Genomic DNA, 20,552 nt, shown 5'->3' with positions numbered 1-20,552 from the left:
AGACGCTGTTTTCCCCTGGGTGAGCAGGACTGAGTGAAATGTCTTGGTCCCTGTGTTCACAGGACTCTATTACCCATCCCACAGAGATTCCCTCTCCACATCCAACTGTCCTGCACCCCACCCTCATCCTACATGCTCCCCACCCCCAAGAAAGCCTTCCTTCCTTCGGATTTGTCCACCACCTGAATAACAAAATTTTACTATGGGACCAAGACAAAGGATAAAAAGACATGACAAAGGTGAAATGAGGAGAGGTGAGGGGTCCAGCTTCAGCCCAGGCAGGGCCTCTAATTCTGAAAACTCTGGAGAAACTTGACACCATGGCCAGGTCTGGAGCCAGGGCAGGGGGAGGGAGCAAACCATCTTCCCGGAGCAGGAAGTGAGGGAGAAAGGGAGAGTGAGCTGGGGAAGCACTCTGTTTTCTTTGGCCTCTGCCAGCCCAGGGAGGGAGAGGGAGAGAGGCCAGAGGGAGGAGGATGGGGCTGGTGGAAAGATCCGGCCTTTGTGTCCTACCCTCCCCCCAGGAGGTGGAGGCTGGAAGAAGGTTGGGGTGGGGGTGGGGGGGTGGAGGCCAGGCCCGTTTCTCCTTGCCTGCTCCCTGTAAGATGTGCAAGGTTGCTGGGGCCAGGGCATCCTGGAATCAGAGGCCATCAGGTGAGAGTGTAGGGTGTGGTAAGAGTGGGTGGGCTGCAGGAGGGAAGGACAGGACTATTGTTTTGGATGATGGGACTAGCCCAAAAGCATAACCCAAACACTTCAGAAGGTGTGACATTCTCTCTACCTTTAATCTCCAAGCCACCCCCCAAAAGGCCTTAACCCCTTAACTGCATGCACTGCTGTCTTCAGCAAACAGGTGGGGGTCATTCAGGGAAACATTCCAGACTTGGGTAGGCCAGGGTGCTCCCTCAAGAAGCCAGACTTGCAGAGCCCCAATGTGTCTCATGAGTTTATGCTGGGATATAGTCAGACGCAGCTATGCCGCTCTTAAGAGAAAGACTTTCTTAGCAGCAACTCAATCCCTAATCCTCATTCTCCCAGCAACTGCCATTTCAAATATCATCCTAACCCCTAAAATACATCCCTCACAAGCACCCCAAACCAGTCTCAACCCAAACACTATTCAAAACTGCTGAATTTAACCCCACATCTTCATCCTCATCCAAAACCTTGCCCACCCAGCTCCAGACTCACGCTGAAATCATAAGCCTGAGTGTTGTCATAAAAGATGTCTGTTGTGGGGTCAGAATTAACAAACAGTAAGAGATTGAGCATTTAGGAGGTATTAGGCACAGTAACAGGGTCTTTTCACTTATTGCTGTAGTAAAAGGCACCAGCCCTGGATGTGACTGGTGGAATCACTGCTCCCATCAACAATATCTCACAAAGCGAGTGTGAGGACTCCACCGGAATGTGTTCTGTCTACACGGAGAACCACAGCTGCTCTAGCAGCCAAGCCAAGCTTCATCATTTGAGATCCAGGTGGGGTCTCTGATCAGGTATGGAGTGAGAGTTGGCGCTGAGGTCTCAGACCTAGAAATCCACTGCAGAGTGACACAGAGTCATAGCATAGGAGGAAAGGTTCTGATCCAAGAAAACCACCCCAAACTTTATTAATTTCAGGCTCTGCAGAACCACTGAAGACTCCATCACCACAGCCCCCACTTTACTACTTTGAGGGTGCTCTTCCTGACCAGCCAACTCTAACTTGAGCTCAGCTAATATTCTGATTCATCCTGGGGAATGCACCCAGAACTTTCCAGAATTCAATGAGGGGAGTTCTCTATCAGGACAGGGATGAAGACCTTCTAAGCTTAGTGATTTGTCACACACACACACACACACACAGACGGGCTTGTTCATACACTCACACATTGTCCAATTCAGGTCCTCTCCAGTTTCTTTTCTTTGCCCCAAAACCTTATGTTTTCTCTAGTCCAGTGAGAGAACCCGATAGTGTGGGAAGGACAGTATTATTGTTTTGAATGGCTGGGTCTAGCACTTCTAGAATGAAATCTAAAGGACCTCACTCAGGGGAACACTGGTCTACAAATTTCCCAGAACATCAGCAGGCCTGGCCAGACCATAGGGAAGGTACTGGCTCTCTGGAGTTCTCTATTCCTTCCCAGCTTAGGTATTATGTCAGGGTTTTTATGGCCAGGTGTCTGTCCAACCATGAAGGACCACATCAACAAATGCTCAGCGTATCTCACCTCTACTACCACCGTTCTTAGTCAGTCTGGAGAAGGTGACCCAGTCAGGGAACTCTGGCCACAAAAACGCCTAATCAGAGGCCAGTCATAAAAGCCAGACAAGTCCTCTTGTGGATATTTTAAGCCTATAAGCAAGGAGCATCTTGGCCACACAACCCTGGCTCCTAGTGTTGCATGTTAACATTACCTGGTGCCTTTCCAGACCACTCTAGGGACCCCTGAAATAGCCCAAGGTGGCTCGTTTCTCCCATCCCCCACATTTATCTCCCTGTCATAGGCAACATGAGTGTTCTTTCTGCCACTATCCCCATTTGTCATTTGGGAGCCATAACCTGGAGTCAGTAAAAGTATAAATAACTCCTGGAGGAGGAGGGACACGTAGCATAGGCAGAGAAGAACAGGGGAAGGAAGAAGGCCTTGGGAGGGAGGTGTGACACTCTGCCACAATCTCTCCTAGCTTTCTCTACGAAGAACCAACGAGCCAGGAATCCATGCCTGCAGAGAGGTAGCAACCAATGGCCTCAACTAAAACCCATCACAGCAGCTCCTCTGGGTAGTTAGTGACATGGAGTCCTCCCAACCCTCCCCAGAAAACTGACAGCTGCTGGAGTTGGGAATCCACCATCCACAGACCCCATCCAGATGCCAGAGATGCAGATAAAAGTCAGAATAGAAATAACCGGCACTAAGAGGGGCAGATACAGATGTGGCCATGAGAGCCCCAGATGTGGCTTGGCCATGGCTGCCGTCAGGCTGCTGGGGCTGCAAACAGGAATGTAGACCCAGATGGACTGGGGCTGGGGTGGGGGGACAGTGCACAGAGCTGCCTTCTGGGCTCTGGGAAGAGTATGAGGAGGAGAGATGTCTAGCATCTGACTTCATAAAAGGGATCAGCCTGATCCTGAGGAAGATGTATTCTTGCAAATGAATACTTCACCCTCAACGACCCCACGCCTAATTCCAGTGGTGGGATTCAAATAATTTAACAACCAGTTCTCTGCCCTAATGACCATTTTAAGTGTAAAAAGCGATATACCGAAAGGTAGTTTATTATTTCATGCATTTAATACTTAAATAAGAACAATAAAAGAGGTACAAAACACTAGATTATAAGAATTTTAAAATATTCATAAAAATATTAAATAATACCTGACAGAAAACAATAAAACTGTTATTTAAGATATTTCCATATTGTCTCTTGACTGGCTTCCTCACTTGCAATTTTTTTCACCTATGGACAAAATGAACATTACTACGGGCACTTAGAATATGCTGTAGTGCAGATGAACATTAAAAAAGAATAAGGAATGTAAATTTGTAATTTCCACATTGGGTGGCTGTCCTAGTGCCCACCTTAGAAAGAACCCTGATTACAAGTGCCATTTTAACAACCGGTTCGCCGAGCTCAACAAAAACTTAGGTATCAGTTCTGCCAAACCAGTGCAAATCAGCTGAAGCCCACCACTGCCTAATTTCACTTATTCTGCACTCTCCTCCAACTCTTGCTGCCCTTCCTCACCTCAGCCTCCAGCCACAGAATCAGCTTCATTGGGATCCTTTGCTGCAGGCGGCCCAGGGTTCTCCTTGGGCACCCCCTACCGCAGATGGAAGACGCAGCCACGCTGCCTCTGCCTCCAGGAAACGGAAGCGAATGTCAGTGTCAGCCCACCAGGTCAACCTCTGTCCTAAGCCCTGCTAATACCCGACATCAGGGCACCATAAAGATGAAGGGTCCCACAACCCTGCTCAGGGACCCCTGCACATAAACACCCCCAATGATAAAGCTCCCTACGCCAGCCCTCATGAGGCCCATTTACTTCCCACTTTGTTTTGAATTTTCATCACGGGAGAAGTTTGCAAATCGCTAACAGCAGGAACTTTCCAGAAGTTTCAGAATATAATCAGTGCATACTCAGCCCTGCCATTCACTCTCAGATACAGCACCCCCCAGGCCACCACCTGCCAAAGAGTGGAGGAGGCAGAAGTGGAAAGTGACAGAGGAAGACGCTCAGCAGTCTGGGTGGGACAAGGCCATGGAGGCCTCCCTTGCCCAGCCCCCGCCTCTGGGTGAGCTTGGCCTGCACCCCGGCCAGCCCCTAACCAGGTCCTCTTTGTGAAAATAAGATCAGCCCACGCTCAGCTATTCTTGGAGGATTGCTAGCTCAACACAGAACATCTCTTCTGGACAGGAAGATTTTTTTTAAATACACCCTGACCCCCCCCCCACCCCTTCCCCACTGCAGAATCAGCCATTGCCTTTGGTCATGACTCGGGGAGGGAGGTGGAAGAAGACAACTATCTCCATCCTCTCTTAAGGAGACAGAGCCACAGCACTGGGCTTGCCGGACCTCCCCACCCCCATCCTGGACCTCCCCACCCCCATCCCCACCCAACACTCCATCCCGGATCCCTGCACTTCTCTTCTGCAGAGATCAGCTCCAGGTTCTGAGTGGAAGTCCTAGGACTGGGTTTCTCAGCATCACTCTGTCCCTTCGATGGTCTCTAGGGATGGCCTACTGCATTTACTGCAGGAAACAAAACCTCTTTTAGAAAAAGTCACCTCCTTCTTCCAGTTTCCTCCAAAGAGCCAAATGAGTACTTCCTGAGTGTCTACTAAGTACCTCACATGCCTTAGCATATCTAATTTCATCTTCCCAACCTTATACCACCATCCTCTTAAACGGGAGGGAACAGCTTCAGACACAATAAACAAATTCACCTGAGGTCATACAGCTAATAGATAACAGGACAGGGTCAGCGCTCAAACCAAGGTCTGAGTCCTCAACCTTTGCTTCCTCCTCCATGTCACACTCTACCTGAGAAGGTGGGAGGCTGGACCCTTACTGGGCAGAGGAAAGAGACAGAGGAGATGCATGCAGCAAGCACTTCCCCCTCGGTCCTCACATTAATGCTCCAGCTGTGACTCACCTGGCTGCCTTCTTGACAGGCAAGCATCCTGGCTCCACACCTGGATGCATTTTCCCACAGCCCACGCACAGGATTCCTAACAGTCAAGCAAGGCCAACAGGTAGCCAGAATCATTGCTTCCCCCTCCTCCACCAAAGGAGCGTGAATAGCTTTTAGAGTTCCACTTGGAATTATAGATGGATAAGGATTATCAATCTCAGAGGCTTGAAATCAAGGCTGACTCCCAAGAAGAGGGGAGATCATGGCCAATTTTGCAAAGAAGTGAAATTTATGTGCAGAAAGGACAGATAAGAAAGCCCCCGAGCAGAGAAGGGATGGATTAAAGGTTGGGGCAGTGGGCCCAGCACCATGGCACAGGGTGGGGGCACAGAGAATGACAGACTAGGTGGGGTTCGGTGGCCATATGCACTTCTCCCGTCCAGAGCTCAGAATCTCGGATCCCGGATGGGTTGCAGCAGCCCTCCTACTGCGGTCTACTCCACATTCCTCACATTCTTTACGCCCAATTAAGAAGAAATAATCAGGGGAGCAAGCAAGGCCGCAGCAAGGGGGCCATGCCCCACGCTGGAGGCATCTTGTGTGCAGAACACAGCCCCCCTGGGTCAAGCCAGACCAGCCCTTGGACCCAGGGGCCTTGGGGAATGAGGCAAGCAAGCAGTGAGGACAAGGGTGTTTCTCTGTGCTCCAGACACAAAAGAGTGCAAAGGAAGTGGGAAAGGGGAATGGGAACTGGAAGAAAATGAAGATGAGGAGGCAAGGGTAGAGCAGAGGCCAGGTGTACAGCCAGAAGACCTCAGCCATCCATCACTTAATCAAGTTACTGCTTTACCATAATCACAGCACTGTGTCACCATCACCATCCACCAGCATCATCAAAGGCCCCTTGAGATGCTCCTGGATGCTTAGAGTATTCTCACATTTATCAGTTAGTGGCATGAGTTGATTAAGTGTGTCATGAGAAGAGTACTTGTCAGACGAGATCGGGCGCGTTCAGGGTGGTATGGCCGTAGACAAGAGTACTTGTCTGTAGTCTTCAAAATGTACCCTCCATCGTTTACAGGGGGATGCTATTCCTGACCCCAGTAGAATGTGCACGTCATTTCTTCCTCTTGAACACAACAGGCTTGATTAGCCAAGCAAACTCCTACTCCCTCAAACCTCTCTCTATCCCAAGTCTGCCATCACCCCCAGCTCCAACCTCCACCCTCTCAAAAGGCTTCCCTGGCATCTCCAACTGATTCAGAGTCTCCTCTGGGCTTCCCTCATCTATGGGTGTATATGTCTATATATCCACCAGAATAACTACATGAATTATCATTATTATTTATTAAGCATACTCTATGTGTCAGGCACTGTGTTAGCACTTGAGATAACTTCATTTAATCCTTTTTAACATTCCTAGAGGTCATTATTATGATTATCCCCAATTTATTCATGGAAAGGTTAAGTAACTTCTCCAAAGTGACCCAGCTAGTACATTAGAAAGGGGGAATTTGAACACAGGATCATAAAATGCCAAAACCTATGTATGCTGTTAATACAACACTGAGACATTTCAGGACAGGGTCTATATTTAGCCTTGCTGACCACTAAATGGCAAAGAATAGGTGCTCCAAAAAGGATGTAAGGATGGACGGACAGATGGACGGATGGATGAATGTATGGATAGATGGATGTTGTGGGCTCTACAGGATTTCAGCAGTAGAAGTAGTCCAGAGCTCTCTTCCCATCTTCCATATCAATGGATCAAGTTAGTGAGATGATTTATTAGAACAATGACCTATTCCACGCTCTTTATTGGGTCTACTGTTAGGATGCACTCTTTGGCCACTTTGGAGCTTTAGTCTACAACCATATCTACACTCAGTATTTGGTCACTTTGGGGTCTTAGTCTGTACTCAGAGGTAGTGGCCAGTTTGTAATGAGGATAGGACTTAATCTGGGCCTAGTGTAAGGAGCAGTCTGTGGCTGGTGTGTGTCAAAGAGGAGAACACCTCTCCGCCAAGCTGACTTGCAGCTCAATGGACAGTTCTCAAGCCACAGTGCCTTGTTCCTGAGCATTTCAAGATGGAGAGATAATATGTGTGAGCAATTGCGTATGCGGGACAGTACAGGCTAAACTGCCCTGGGAACAGGGTGAGGGGATATGCCCACTAAGTGGGCACTGTGTCTTCTTTGTGAGTCCCACATAAGTGTGAGTGTGTGGTGTGGTACATGTGTGTGTGCTGTGCGTGGTGGGGCAACAGGAGCCGGGCAGGGTGTGGGAGAGACAAGCACACACCTGCAACAACATTGGCTTCAGACGCTAGGAGAGAAGAAATTCCCCCAACTGTTTTATCAGAGCTGAAGTTACCAAATTACATTGTTGTTTTAAATTTGAGCTTCTCTGCCTGCAAATGGGGGGATCTCAGGTTCATGAGCTTAATGCTTGGCTGGGCCTGGAGCTCTACCTCCCCACCCAACCAGCCTCCCAGAGCTCCCAGGCCCAAGGAACAAAAGTCTTCTCTCTCAGGGCTTTGAAGTGGAAACACTAACTGCTCCCTTTAATTAGAAAAAAAAAACCACACCCTATTGTTCCTGCTTTATTACTGATGGATAAAGACATGGGGAGGGGAGAGTCTGAAAAACAGGGGTTGGGAGAGGAGTGGAGAGGACACAATATCTCTGTGGAGAATAGAACCTCTCCACACTTGGTCTCCATGCACTAAACCCAGAGGTGGATTAAGGTTGGTTGAGGCCCCGGGCGCAGAAGAAAATACAGTATTGGGCCCCTTAGAAAAGAGAGAAAGACAGGGGAAGTAAAAAAAAAAAAATACATGTTAACCATATTTTTAAATAAATAAAAAATATTATGTACTATTAATGTTAAAATTGCACATATGAAACCAAATTTGGTGTCATTAGAAAAGAGTGTAAAGTTGGGGTTTTGCAGGGCCCTTCAGAAGTTGGGGCCCAGGGCACACGCCCACTCTTAAATCTGCCTCTAACCAAACCAAACCTCTTTGTCCTCCCATTCAACCAAGATTTTATAAGGTATGCAGCCTTTGATTCAATATTGTAGGGAAGATAAAAGACAGAGTCCCAACTCTTAGAGAATTCATAATCTAGGTAAGGGAGGGAGAGCAGGGGGACAAGAAATGAAAGATTATTGGTACTAAATCAATACTAACAAAACAAGCATGAAGAATTGAGACCAGGGAGATGGTCCCATAGACAGCCTCCTAAGAGAATTCCGGGGGTGGGGGTGGTGGGACTTGAGCTGAGTGCTGCAGACTGGAGGAACGAACAGAGAGTACGAAGAGGGCATTCCCACTGTAAGTGGCCTGTGCAAAGGCGCAAAAGTCAGCATGGGCACAGCTTCTTCGCAGGACAGGAGGAAGCAGGTCTGTTATAGAGGAGGGTGCATGTGGGGGAGCCACAGGGAACCAAGCTGCATAGAGGAGATGGAAGAGAGGAGCGGAAGGCCACGCAAGGACACAGGGGAGAATGGCTTTGATGAGACAATTAGGAAGCCATTGGTGTTTCTGAGCAGGAGAGTGAGCTGATAAAAGGTGGCCGGTGGGGAGATTAATTTGGCAGCCCTGTGCAGAGAGGCATGGAGAGGAGGAAGAGTGAAGGGAGGGAACCCAGGTAATGATGGCTTAGACTAAGGTGATGGCAGTGGGACGGGGAAAGAAAAGATGAGTCTGGGATAGATTTCAAAGGAAGGAATAAGATGTGCTGACAGAACAGATATAAGGGGATAAAGGAGTGTGAACAAAGACACTTCCAAGATCTCCAGTCTGGGAGAGGACGAAGGTGATGAGGGGGAAGTCGAAGCCCTCTAGGGGAAGTGAGGTATTAATAAATAAACCTCCCAAAGCTTTATTCTCCCTTCCAGAGCCCAAAGATGCCTTGAACCCAGTACTCAAGAGGATAGCAACTCCAGGCAGAAAGCCCTGTTCCCTCAGACTGGGAACACCATCATGAAAACAACTTTTGTACAACCTTTTTTCAAGCACTTCCAAGTGATACACACCTGTGCCTCATTTGATCCTCCAAACAACCACAGTAGGTATCATCATCCCCATTTTGCAGATAAAAAGACTGAGGCTTGGGAAGACTTCCTATAAGTCATACAACTAATTGAGGGCAGAAGCCTTCTGACTTTCGTTTCAGCTCAGAACCCTCCCCAATTCCTGTTGGCAGCGCAGGGGAGGGGAGGAGAGGGGCCTGGAGCTACACAGCCGAGTCACTGGGGGCAAGGAGTCTGGGCCTCAGAGAGAGAGGGTCCACCCCGGACTTCAACCGCACCTCCAGCCTGCTCCTCACACTCACAGAGGGCGTAAGTCGGGAGCCAAGGGTTGGAAACGCCAAGTCTAATCAGACCTCACAAGCCCACAGATGGTTTGAATCAACATGCTACCTTGATAGGAATAATGAGGAGTCCTGAAGACAGTCTTATGCCAGCTCCATCCGTCTGGACAGAGTAGCACATCTTCCACAAGAATTTCCCCATCCAGGGTCTCACCACCCTCTAAGCTTGGCAAATCCTTTGTGAGAAAGTCCCCAGCCCCACATCACAGCTGCTCCCCAGCCCACGCCCAGCAGAACCACCCACAGATTTTATGAAAACTCTGGCTTCAGGTTCTGATTTGACAAACTCTGACTTCTCAGACCTTTCTTGAGATTGGAAATGGTTCCAAGGGAGAAATGGGTGAGCGTGGGTCCTAAGGCCAGGGCAGGCGTTGTGAGGCAGTATGATGGGGTGGATGGGCCTGGATCCAGGAAAACAGAACCAAACAAATGTCCCCTCCCCCACTTCCTGGCAGAATGAATATTCCCAATGTTCACTGTTTCATTCAAGCAACATGACAAATGTCATCATGACATTTCCTTTGATGAGACACCTGACCTAGGGCATCCAAATCTCATGAAGCCTGGAGTTTATCTATCTATGAGATCACAGAGTCCCAGGAACAAAACTGGACCTATGGTTTAGAAAAGTCGCACCTCTCACTGAGGGAGCCCCTTAGAGTCAGGCCCCAGAGTGGCAGCAATGGCCTTTCCCCCACCCCCGGGAAAGTTCGAGCTTGGGCTCTCGGGGGGGCCTCCCCCCACCTTCCCCCAGGGTGGCCTTGTGGGCAAGGATCAGCTTTAATAAAAATTTGGCCTGCCCACCCCATGCCTAACAAAGCTTAATTTGAAGCTTAAAAAACAATGAAGTTAATTTTTAAAAAACCTTTCATTGAGTTCCATGAGACCCCTATTAATTTTATTGTTTCAATAAAGCATTTATTTAATTGTCTCCAGAAGGACCCTGTTAAATGCACAGATGTTACCTGAATCAGAAGGGAGGGAGCTGGGAGCCTTTTTTTTTTTTTTTTTTTTTTACCCTCTCCCTTAGCACATTAGCAGGATTCTGTTATTGGATTAACTGATTGTCACCTTTAAAGCCACAAAACAGCGCCCTGAGGGAATGAGACTCAAGACAGGTAAATTCTGGGGAGCAGTTCAGATCATAGTTGCAGGAAGCAGGATGCAGAAAGCCATACTCATGATAAAGAGGCTGGGTTTGGTTAAGAGGAAGAAAAGGATTTTTTTTTTTCTACTGATGAGATATTTGTTATTTACCCTCTGGCACAAAGCTGATATTCCCGAAAAATATCAGAGGACAAGCGCATTACTAGACGTATGTTGTCCAAACCAGTGGAGGGGAAGAGCTCAACCTGAGTTGGCAGGAAGTCTCTGGAATATCATGTTTAGTCCTTCCACAGTTATTTACTGAGTACCTGCTATATGCTGCCCCTTCTTGGAGCTTTCAGTATACAGCAGCGAACAAAACAAAGACCCTGCCCTCATGGTGCCTGCATTCTACTGGAGGAGACTAACAACAAAAGAGTAAATAGAATTAACATACCAAGATCATGTCAGTCTATGGTAAGTATTCTGAGGACAAAACAGAGTAATGTGGTAGATAGTAGTCAGAGGAGGCCTGTCTGATGAGCTGACCTCTGAGCCACAGCTAAGAAGATCCTGGGGTCCCATTCTGAGAGGAGCTTCATCAAACACTAAACAATCAGGGAAGCATGACCTGGGGAGACGCCCAGGGGTCCCTCTTACATCAAGAGTATTTCGAGCCTGACCTGTGGTGGCGCAGTGGATAAAGCGTCGACCTGGAAATGCTGAGGTCGCCGGTTCGAAACCCTGGGCTTGCCTGGTCAAGGCACATATGGAAGTTGATGCTTCCAGCTCCTCCCCCCTATCTCTCTCTCCTCTCTCTCTCTCTCTCTCTCTCTCTCTCTCTCTCTCTCCCCCCCCCCTCTCCTCTCTAAAATGAATAAATAAAAATAAAAAATAAAAAAAAAATTAAAAAAAAAAAAAAATGAACCTCAAAAAAAAAAAAAAAAAAAAAAAAAGAGTATTTCGAGGCCCTGGCCAGTTGGCTCAGCGGTAGAGCGTCGGCCTGGCGTGCGGGGGACCCAGGTTCGATTCCCGACCAGGGCACATAGGAGAGGCGCCCATTTGCTTCTCCAACCCCTCCCTCCTTCCTCTCTGTCTCTCTCTTCCCCTCCGGCAGCCAAGGCTCCATTGGAGCAAAGATGGCCCAGGTGCTGGGGATGGCTCCTTGGCCTCTGCCCCAGGCGCTAGAGTGGCTCTGGTCGCGGAGGAGCGACGCCCCGGAGGGGCAGAGCATCGCCCCCTGGTGGGCAGAGCATCACCCCTGGTGGGCGTGCTGGGTGGATCCCGGTCGGGCGCATGCGGGAGTCTGTCTGACTGTCTCTCCCCGTTTCCAGTTTCAGAAAAATACAAAAAAAAAAAAAAGAGTATTTCGAGAACTACCTCAGGACAGAGACTCCTTCCATCATCTTTGTGTCCCTGGGAATGTGCTTGGTGTCTAGCACGGAGTAAGTGATCAATAAAAGTAAGACTGAAGGGAGGGCAAAGGAATGAGAGCAAGGGAAAGATTGGACACTTAGAGGTTATTGAATTATTTTTTAATTCAATAACCAATTAAAACAGAAAAAAAGAGGAGAAAAAGAAGCTCAGTCTATATACCAGGCCATTTGTTTTCAAGCTGGGGGGGGGGGGGTGCGGAGCACAAGGCATGACAGGATTCAATTAGGGGATCAGAATGAAATGGAAGAAATAGTAATAATTACTCCTAAAATTATTAGAGGCTCTGATTCAGAGCTTACAAAATGTTTGTGCATACACTTATTCTAACAGCCTTGTGAAATAGAAAATAACAATATTAGTCAATATTAACTAATTGCTTACAGATCTTGGCATGGTGCTAGATGGTGGAGATATAATGGGAGCAGAAATCAAACAAGGCCTTGCTTTCATGGTGTATATAGTCCAGAGTAGACAGACTTCAATCAAATGATCCAGTGAGGGAAATTATAGCCACAATGAGTATTGCAATGGTTAGGTACATAGGACTACAAGAACCCATACAGGGCGTAATCAGGGAAGATTTTCTTGAGGAAGTATCTTAGAAACTGAGCTTTAAAATAGAGTAATGTAAAGAAAAGAGACAAGGATGTTCCAAACAGAGACAACAGTAAGTGGGGCAGAGAGCAAGGTGCAAGTAAGGAGCCAGGGAAGATAAGTAGATAAGTGGGTTTAGAGCACAGAAAGGGAGGCAGAGCATGGGGGGGGGGGGAGTGGAAGAGGTAGACAAGGCTCTATAGTATGTGGAGAGAGAATGGGAGATTTGTCTTTGGCCTACAGGAAGCCAGAAGCCAATGAAGATTTTATCTTCAAATACTTGAAGAGCTTTCTTGAGGAAAGTGGTGATTTGTTACAATCAACTGATGTCATGGCTACCTGTAAGAGTGTTTGCCCATCACAAGGGTGGGGAATGGGGGTGAGTGGGTTGTTTGAATGTCAGGAAGGAGTCCTACTTTGGTTAGGAGATCAAGCAGGATCAATGACTGCACGTTTTTCATCATCAAGGATCCCTTGTGTTTATCGTGCTGCCCCACAAACTCTAGGTTCTTTGAAGAGTCTGCCTATTGGTGTATATTTACATAACATAATCCCTCCCCTTCATTTTTTTTTTTTTTTTGTATTTCTCCGAAGTGATAATGGGAGAGGGGGAGACAGACAGACTCCTGCATGAGCCTGACCAGGATCCACCTGGCATGCCCACCAGGGGACGATGCTCCCATCTGGGGCATTGCTCCAATGTACATGGAGCCATTCTAGCACCTGAGGCGGAGGTCATGGAGCCATCCTCAGTGCCCGGGGCCAAGTTTGCTCCAATGGAGCCTTGGCTGCAGGAGAGGAAGAGAAAGATAGAAAGGAGAGGGGGAATGGTGGAGAAGCAGATGGGTGCTTCTCCTGTGTGCCCTGGCTGGGAATCGAACCCTGGACTTCCACACGCTGGGCCAACGCTCTGCCACTGACCCAACCTGCCAGGGCTTCCCCTTCATTTTTAATGAAAAAAAAAAATCCAATGTCATTCATGAGCACAAGAGACCCAGAGTGTGATGTAGTTCTGGCCACAAGCAAAGAAAGTCAGTGTTTTCCTTAATTGGGCAAACATCATGGAATATGTATCATTTCTTACAGGCTTTCTGGCATAGCTGCCTCTCCTCCCCAATACATTGGAGATCTTTAAACTCCAGGCTTGAACTACCTATGGTTTAGCCTCAATGTCTCTTCCAACCGGGGACTCTCTGAACTATGGGGTACAGCCTCCCTGTGCTCAGGCATTTAGGGAAGGGGCAATGGATGTGAACTAAAACAGTTGGGGAAGGCTTTCGGGGTGGGGGAGGGGAGAGTCTTGAGAAAGTCCTTGAAGGATGGACAAGCTTTGGCTAGGTGAGGAAAGGGTGTTGTCAGGAAGGAGTAACAGAGCATGCTCTAAGCTTGGTGAAGCCACCAGCCAGGCTGCACCAAGTCAGGAAGTACTTGTGGATTGAAGAATAGAACGGGTAGGTTGTGACCAACTTGAAATGCCAAGCTAAATTATCCTCCGAATGACGGGGAATCATCAAAGAATTTAGAACAGGAAAACGATGTGTTGGAATCAGTGTTCTTGGCAGATGGATCTGGTGCCCACACATGCTTTGAGGTGGGAGAAGAACACAGAGGGGACCCAATCAACAGACCAGATGTGAGAGCGAGAGCCTGGGCTGGGGAGAATGACAAGGAGGAAATAAAGGAGCAAATCCAAGGACAGTGTTGTGTTGTGTGTGTGTGTGTGTGTGTGTGTGTGTGTGTGTGTGTGTGTGTTTAAGCACAGGACTTGAATTTAAGTTTGGAAGCATAAGAGAGATTCTGAGGTGTTTTGGAGCCAACTGGTACAGAAATGAGACAGTCACCACAGGGAGCTTGATGGGGGAAGAGATGATGAATTCATCTTAGGGAGTCTTCACACAGTAAATCCTTCACAGGGGTTACCTCTGCAGGTGGGGTTGGAGGGGCAGGCAAGGTGGCTTTCACATCTTGTGATATATAATCTCTTTTTAATAGAGGGATTTTGTGTAATTTTTACTTCCTTTTTTGTACTTTTTGGAATTTTTCAAATAATTATTTTAATTCCATGCAGACTCCCAGAGTCTCGTTAACCCTTTGTAAACCATCCTTCCTGGTTTCTGGTTTGTTCCCTTGCCCCGCAGTGAAGGGAAAAGAAGGACTATTTGCCCTGATCAGAAAGCTCGCTTGGTAAGAGTATCATCTCAATGTGCAGAGGTTGCTGGTTCAATCCCTGGTCAGGGCATATATAGGAGCAGATTGATGTTTCTGTTTCTGTCTGTCTCTCTGTCTCTCCCTCTCCCTTCCTACCTCTATCTCTAAAATCAATAAATAAATTAAAAAAAAAAAAAGTAATGGTTTACAGCAGTAGAAGTCAACCTGGTCCCTACTGCCCACTAGTGGGCATTCCAGCTTTCATGATGGGCAGTAGCAGAGCAACCAAAGTATAAATAAAAAGATAGATTTAACTATAGTAAGTTGTTTTATAAAGATTTATTCTGCCAAACTTAGCAAAAATCCGACATAAAGTACTTGGTAAGTAATTATTATTATATGCTTTAACTTGCTGTAACTCTGCTTTATAAATTTTATAAAGTAAAGTTACTTCCCTACTTTATTAATCACCATTACTGTGGAACTGGTGGGCAGTTAGAAAATTTTACTACTAACAGAGATACAAAAGTGGGCGGTAGGTATAAAAAGGTTGACTACCCCTGGTTTACAAGGTTTGCTGGGGCTCTGAAAACACTCATTGGGTTTATTCTCAGCTCCTGAGTCTGCGGTTTTCCCTATGGTGGGGGTGAGGGAGGCATGGGGAGGTCTCCTCAATGTCCCTCTCTCTATGTCTCCCTCCTTCTCTTGCTACTGTCCCTGTCCCCACAGGACCTGCCTCTGTCCTCAAAGATTCAAACATCATCAAACCCCCATCTTTGAAGCCATATTGCAGTGCTGGGCTTGGATAGACCGACCTCGGGGTTTTTATAGCTGAGATCAGCCCAGCCCCTAAACTACAGGCCGCAGGACAGACCATGGAAGAGCACAAGCTCTGATGTCAGCAGCATCTGTGTCCAAATCTGCCACAAGTTACCTAACCTCTCTATGTCAATTTTCTCATCTTGAAAATTGGAGATAATAATAGTATTTATCTGCTAGAAGTATTAAGTGGATTAAATGATGATGAAAGGCATTTAATAAGTGTGCTCTATCATTAGTGTTATTAAGAACAATAAAATAATAAATCTTTATGACCAAACTTTGTTGCTTAGAGGCAAAAATAACCTTTACAGCACTTCTATCTTGGTTTTACTGGTAGTATTTTTTTGCATCTCTGTCTCTCCCTTTAAATGGTTTTTTCTTTTTTTTTTTACCCAAACCAACAAAGAGCTGAGAGAAGAGCCAAATCAGGGCCTGAGTCACTGCTTTCTGATTCATGGTGGTCTACCTTGCCACTTATAATTTGTGTGACATTTGACAGATTCCTTAATCTCATGAGCCTCAATTCCCTCATCTACAAAACGGGTGTAAGAATACTAACTTCATAGTCTGTGTCAAGAGGTAAGACAGTTCCTGGCACACAGCACATTTTCAGACATGATAGTTCTTCAGGGCTCCAGGTAGGGGCTAGCTGTTTCCTGCCTGCTCCCAACCTCCAGACCCAACATAATCTCCTTTATGTTTCTTCTGGTGGTTTTGGGTGAATCTGTCCAATTATACCTTAAGCTCCTGAGGGCAGAGGCAGGGCTAAGTCCTCCTTAATTGTAAGGAGCAGTCTTCCTCCTGGGTCTGGCTCCAGGCCAGCCTCCTGGGGCAGCTGGGGAAGAGGGAGAGAACTGTCAGCCCTCTAGTGGTCCGGAACCAGAGGCAGAAACTCAATTGCGGCTCTTCCTTCCTCTCTTCTCTCCACTTTCCAAACCACAGCCTTGAGGCTGCTCAAAAAACAAAACAACAAACTGGTTCTTTCTATTTGATTATGGCCTAGAAGAAAAGTTACCCCATTGGTTCAGGGAGCATTTAGCTTGGTCAGAGAAGGTGCGACCTGTTAGATGCAATCACCCGGCTCCTATGCTCCCAGTCCCATCCCTCTCCTATGCAAAGGCCTCTGGAATAAGGCAAAAGCCTCCCCATTACCACCCTCCTGCCTCCAGAGTCCACCCATTAGTCACTGATCCAATGGCCAACTCTCCATCTCTCCACCTGACTCTCCACCTGCCCAGGGGAACAGAGGCTCCGGAGTGCAGCCTTCACTGTTCTCCCTTCACTAAACTGTCTTCAGGACAGTCTCCATTCTAGGCCAGGTCCAATGCCCAGTGATGGCTCTAAACAGATCACTCTCAGCCTTCTCTGTCCTCAGCCCAACCCACCTTCCAGCTCTTCCAATCAAAGAAAATGGTGAAGGAGACTGGAAACACATCTCAGACAGCCTTGAAAGGGTGAGGAAGAGTAGCTGTCAGAGAATCTCCCTGGGCTGCAGGGATGAGGCTGAGCAGGAGGGAAGAGGAGGAGGAGGGAGACAAGCCCAGGGAAGGGAACCGAGAGGGACACACTGGCCCACAGACCTGGAGGCCCAGAGAGAAAGACCAGCCCGGGCAGTGAGCGCTGGGAGCCCACAGACCCTTTTGGTTTCTGGGGTCCTGGAGGGCTTCACCCTCTGCCATGGTCGTGGAACCAAAATGGCTCACTTTCCCATCTTGAGACCCACAGAGAGGAACTAACTAAGCTCTTTTCCAGAAACGGGTAGAAAGAGCTCTCTTGAGCCAGGGCTTTCTGCTCTGTCTTTGTCTGATTCAAGGGTTTTGTCTGTCTCCATCTTTCTGCATCTTTGTCTATCTTGTCTCCTCTTCCTTTTGCTGCCCCCATCTCTGTCTTAGATCATTTCTTGGGGACTCTGCCTTGGGGCTCCCGCTCTCCAGTGTGTAGGAAACCTGACCTTCATCATCTGTTTTTTATATTTTGGAAACGTCCGCTTAACTTCCTACCTGAGGGAAGTGGGGGTGGGGGAGCAGGCTGCCTGGCTCTACCCCTTTCCTTCCCCCCTCCTTTTCTGAATCCATTCCCTCTCCCAGCTCTCCCTTCGCTCGCTCGCTCGGAGCTGAGCTTCTGGGTCACTGTGGCATCAGGAATCAGGCCCTGGTTCACAATATTCCCTCCACAGCGCACCGCAGGGTGGGGAAGGCAGTGAGTGAGGCCTCTTCTGATACACTGCCGCCGGTTTGCTGACTTGGGAAAAAGTGAAAATTCCAGGCAGAGAGAGAGCCCAGGAGGCTGAGAGATTTCACCAGTGGAAACCAAGATAGAAAGTAAAGTCGTTTCTGCCAACCAGGTTGCTTAACACGTCATCACAGATGTTTACTTGTTTAATATTATTATTAATACTAGCCATAAATTATACATAGTGAGGGTGTATCCTGTGCTTAGCACTTTATATGCCTTTGAATATTATCCACTTAACAACTTTATACAGAAGATATTATTATTCTCTCCCATTTTCTTAAGGAGAAAACTAATACTACATAGAGAGGTTAACTGACTTGCCCAGAGTAACTCAACTGATAATATCTGAACCCAGGTTTCTCTGACTCCAAATCTTAAGCTCTTTACATCAACTTTCCCAAGACCTGAAAAATGTATTTTGTACATTTCCTTTTAAAGAAAATAAATCCACAAACTCAGACTAAACCTTGATGATCCCAGGGACCCATGTATCTCAGTTGGAGAAGCACTGTCTGGAACTTCCCAGTTTCTGAGAGACCCTGGAACACCAGACAGCAAGAAGAAAGGCTCTTCCTTCCCATCTGGCCACAGCCTTCAGGTAGTGCTTACAAGTACATCCAGGAGCTATGGAGGAAAAAGCAGTCCGATGCAAAGGGCTTCCTTCTTAGGGTACGCTGCTGGCAATACCACCAGCTCTCTGCACTCCACAGGGCACCCCCCACCCTGCCCCACCCAGGCCAATAAAGCCCACAGGCTGGGATACAAGGCCAAGCAAGATTATGTCATATATCATATTCCTGTATGCCACGGTGGCCGAAATGTCCTGTTCCTAAGGATGCAACCTATGGTAGGGAAAGCCTTTCCATCACAGTGTTAACCAGCTAAAGTTTGCCTGAAGCCTGAACTCTGTTGCCCAGGAGGCAAGTTGGACTTCACTGTGGGGCTCTGAGAGTCCTGAGCTCTTACTGGATTGGTGAAGATATCACGTACCAATTCTTTAAGGTTATCCTCATCGATCCATTCCATAAAGCCGTCAGAAGGAATCCCGACACCCAGTGGATCACCAAACCAGTTCACAAGCACAGGGAGATGCCAGGGCTGACACCTGCAGGCCGCAGGTGCCAGCCTTGGAAAGGCCCACAAGTTACACCACGCTATTGCGGCTCTCGCCATGCAGCTTGGATGAGGCTCAATACTTTCCAGCTCTATCTACCGTGACAGCTAATATGACATGTTTGTAAAATTTTTCCTAATGAACAGTTTAGGATAGTCAAGAATATAAAGAAAAAAAAAAAACAACCAGCTAGCAAAGATGATGTAGAAAAGCTAGAAGAGGAAATTTCAGGAAGGAAGAAGTGGGAGGGCAACACGAAAAAACAAACATGGTGGCTGTGAGTCAGGAGACAGTGACAGCACCAGGCTGGGGGAGCCTGGCTCTGTGCCGGGAAATGAAAGGGGGAAACAGAGGTAGGTGGAGGACTAGGGCCTGAAGACCCAGTTCAATTTATGCTCCAGGTTATTGAGCAGGAGAGTAATATAGCCAGACCTCCCTACCTGCAGGTTCTGCACCCTGGAATTCAACCAACCATGGATAGAAAATAGTTGGAAAAAAACGTTACTTTGTTGCTGACATATACTATATAGTAAAACCTATGATGGTTGTGTCTGTATGGACCATGGCAGACTTTTTCTTTCTTTGTCATTATTCCCTAAACAATACCTATATCAACTATTTACATGATATTTATATTATATATTATAGATAATCTAGAGATGATTTAAAGTATCTGGGAGGATGTGTATAGATTATATGCAAATATTATGCCATTTTATATAAAGGCCTTGGGCATCCTCAGACTTTGGTATCTGCAGGATTCCTGGAACCAATTCCCCCATGAATACCAAGGGACAACTGTTCTCCAAAAGAAGTATTTGAGCCCTAGGCTAGAAGGAGAAGGTAGACAAGTAAGAGGGTTGAGGAGGGGTTGGTATTACAATCTAGGCATCCTGGGACAATCTGACAAAACATGTAGAAATTGTTTATCTAAAAGACATTTCCAAAGAAATTTAGCATTTTAGAGTCTGGGTCATTGCGTCCTTCCCAAGGATTGCTAGTATCTACGTTAGTGTATGGTGGAGTGGAGTGGAGTGGAGTAGGCAGAGGGAGGAGCAGGAAAACACGGTGTGTCTGCAGCACTGAGCCTTCACACCTGCAGACAGACCCTGTGGTCTGAGGGCAGCTGTGGCCCTCGGTGAGAGCACTCAGCACTCTGAGCTGGACACTGGCCCGAGGACTTTGGTCTGGGAGGCCCAGAATTCAGTTCTTTGGGGTGGGGGGTGGGGGTGGGGGTGGACAGATTATAGATCTGGAGCCGGAAGCAGAGGTTTTGTGCTTTTTCAATTCTTTGAGAGGATGATTCCTCTCCCTGGGTGGCAGAAAGAAAGAAAAAAAGCAAACAAGCAAAATTTGGTTAAGAACTCAAGAACTGCCAATTCAGAAACTCTAATCTGTTCAGAAAGTTAAGTCCTTTTTTTCAGAGGCCAAAAACCTATTTCCATCAAAGATTGTATATGTCTGTGTGTCTGAGAGCCGGTGAGGGAGATAGAGTGAGTGTGAGAAGGAGAAAGCTGAAATGCCTTTGTTCCTGTGTGTGAAGCTGCTGCTCCCTGGGCTCATGTGCACGCATTGTACATACATTTGTGCCTGTTTCTCAGGCCCCTGTGTGCATTGAACTT

The sequence above is a fragment of the Saccopteryx leptura genome, chromosome 3 (assembly GCF_036850995.1).
Source record: "Saccopteryx leptura isolate mSacLep1 chromosome 3, mSacLep1_pri_phased_curated, whole genome shotgun sequence".
NCBI classification, from domain to species: Eukaryota; Metazoa; Chordata; class Mammalia; order Chiroptera; family Emballonuridae; genus Saccopteryx; species Saccopteryx leptura.
This window is presented reverse-complemented; position numbering follows the sequence as displayed.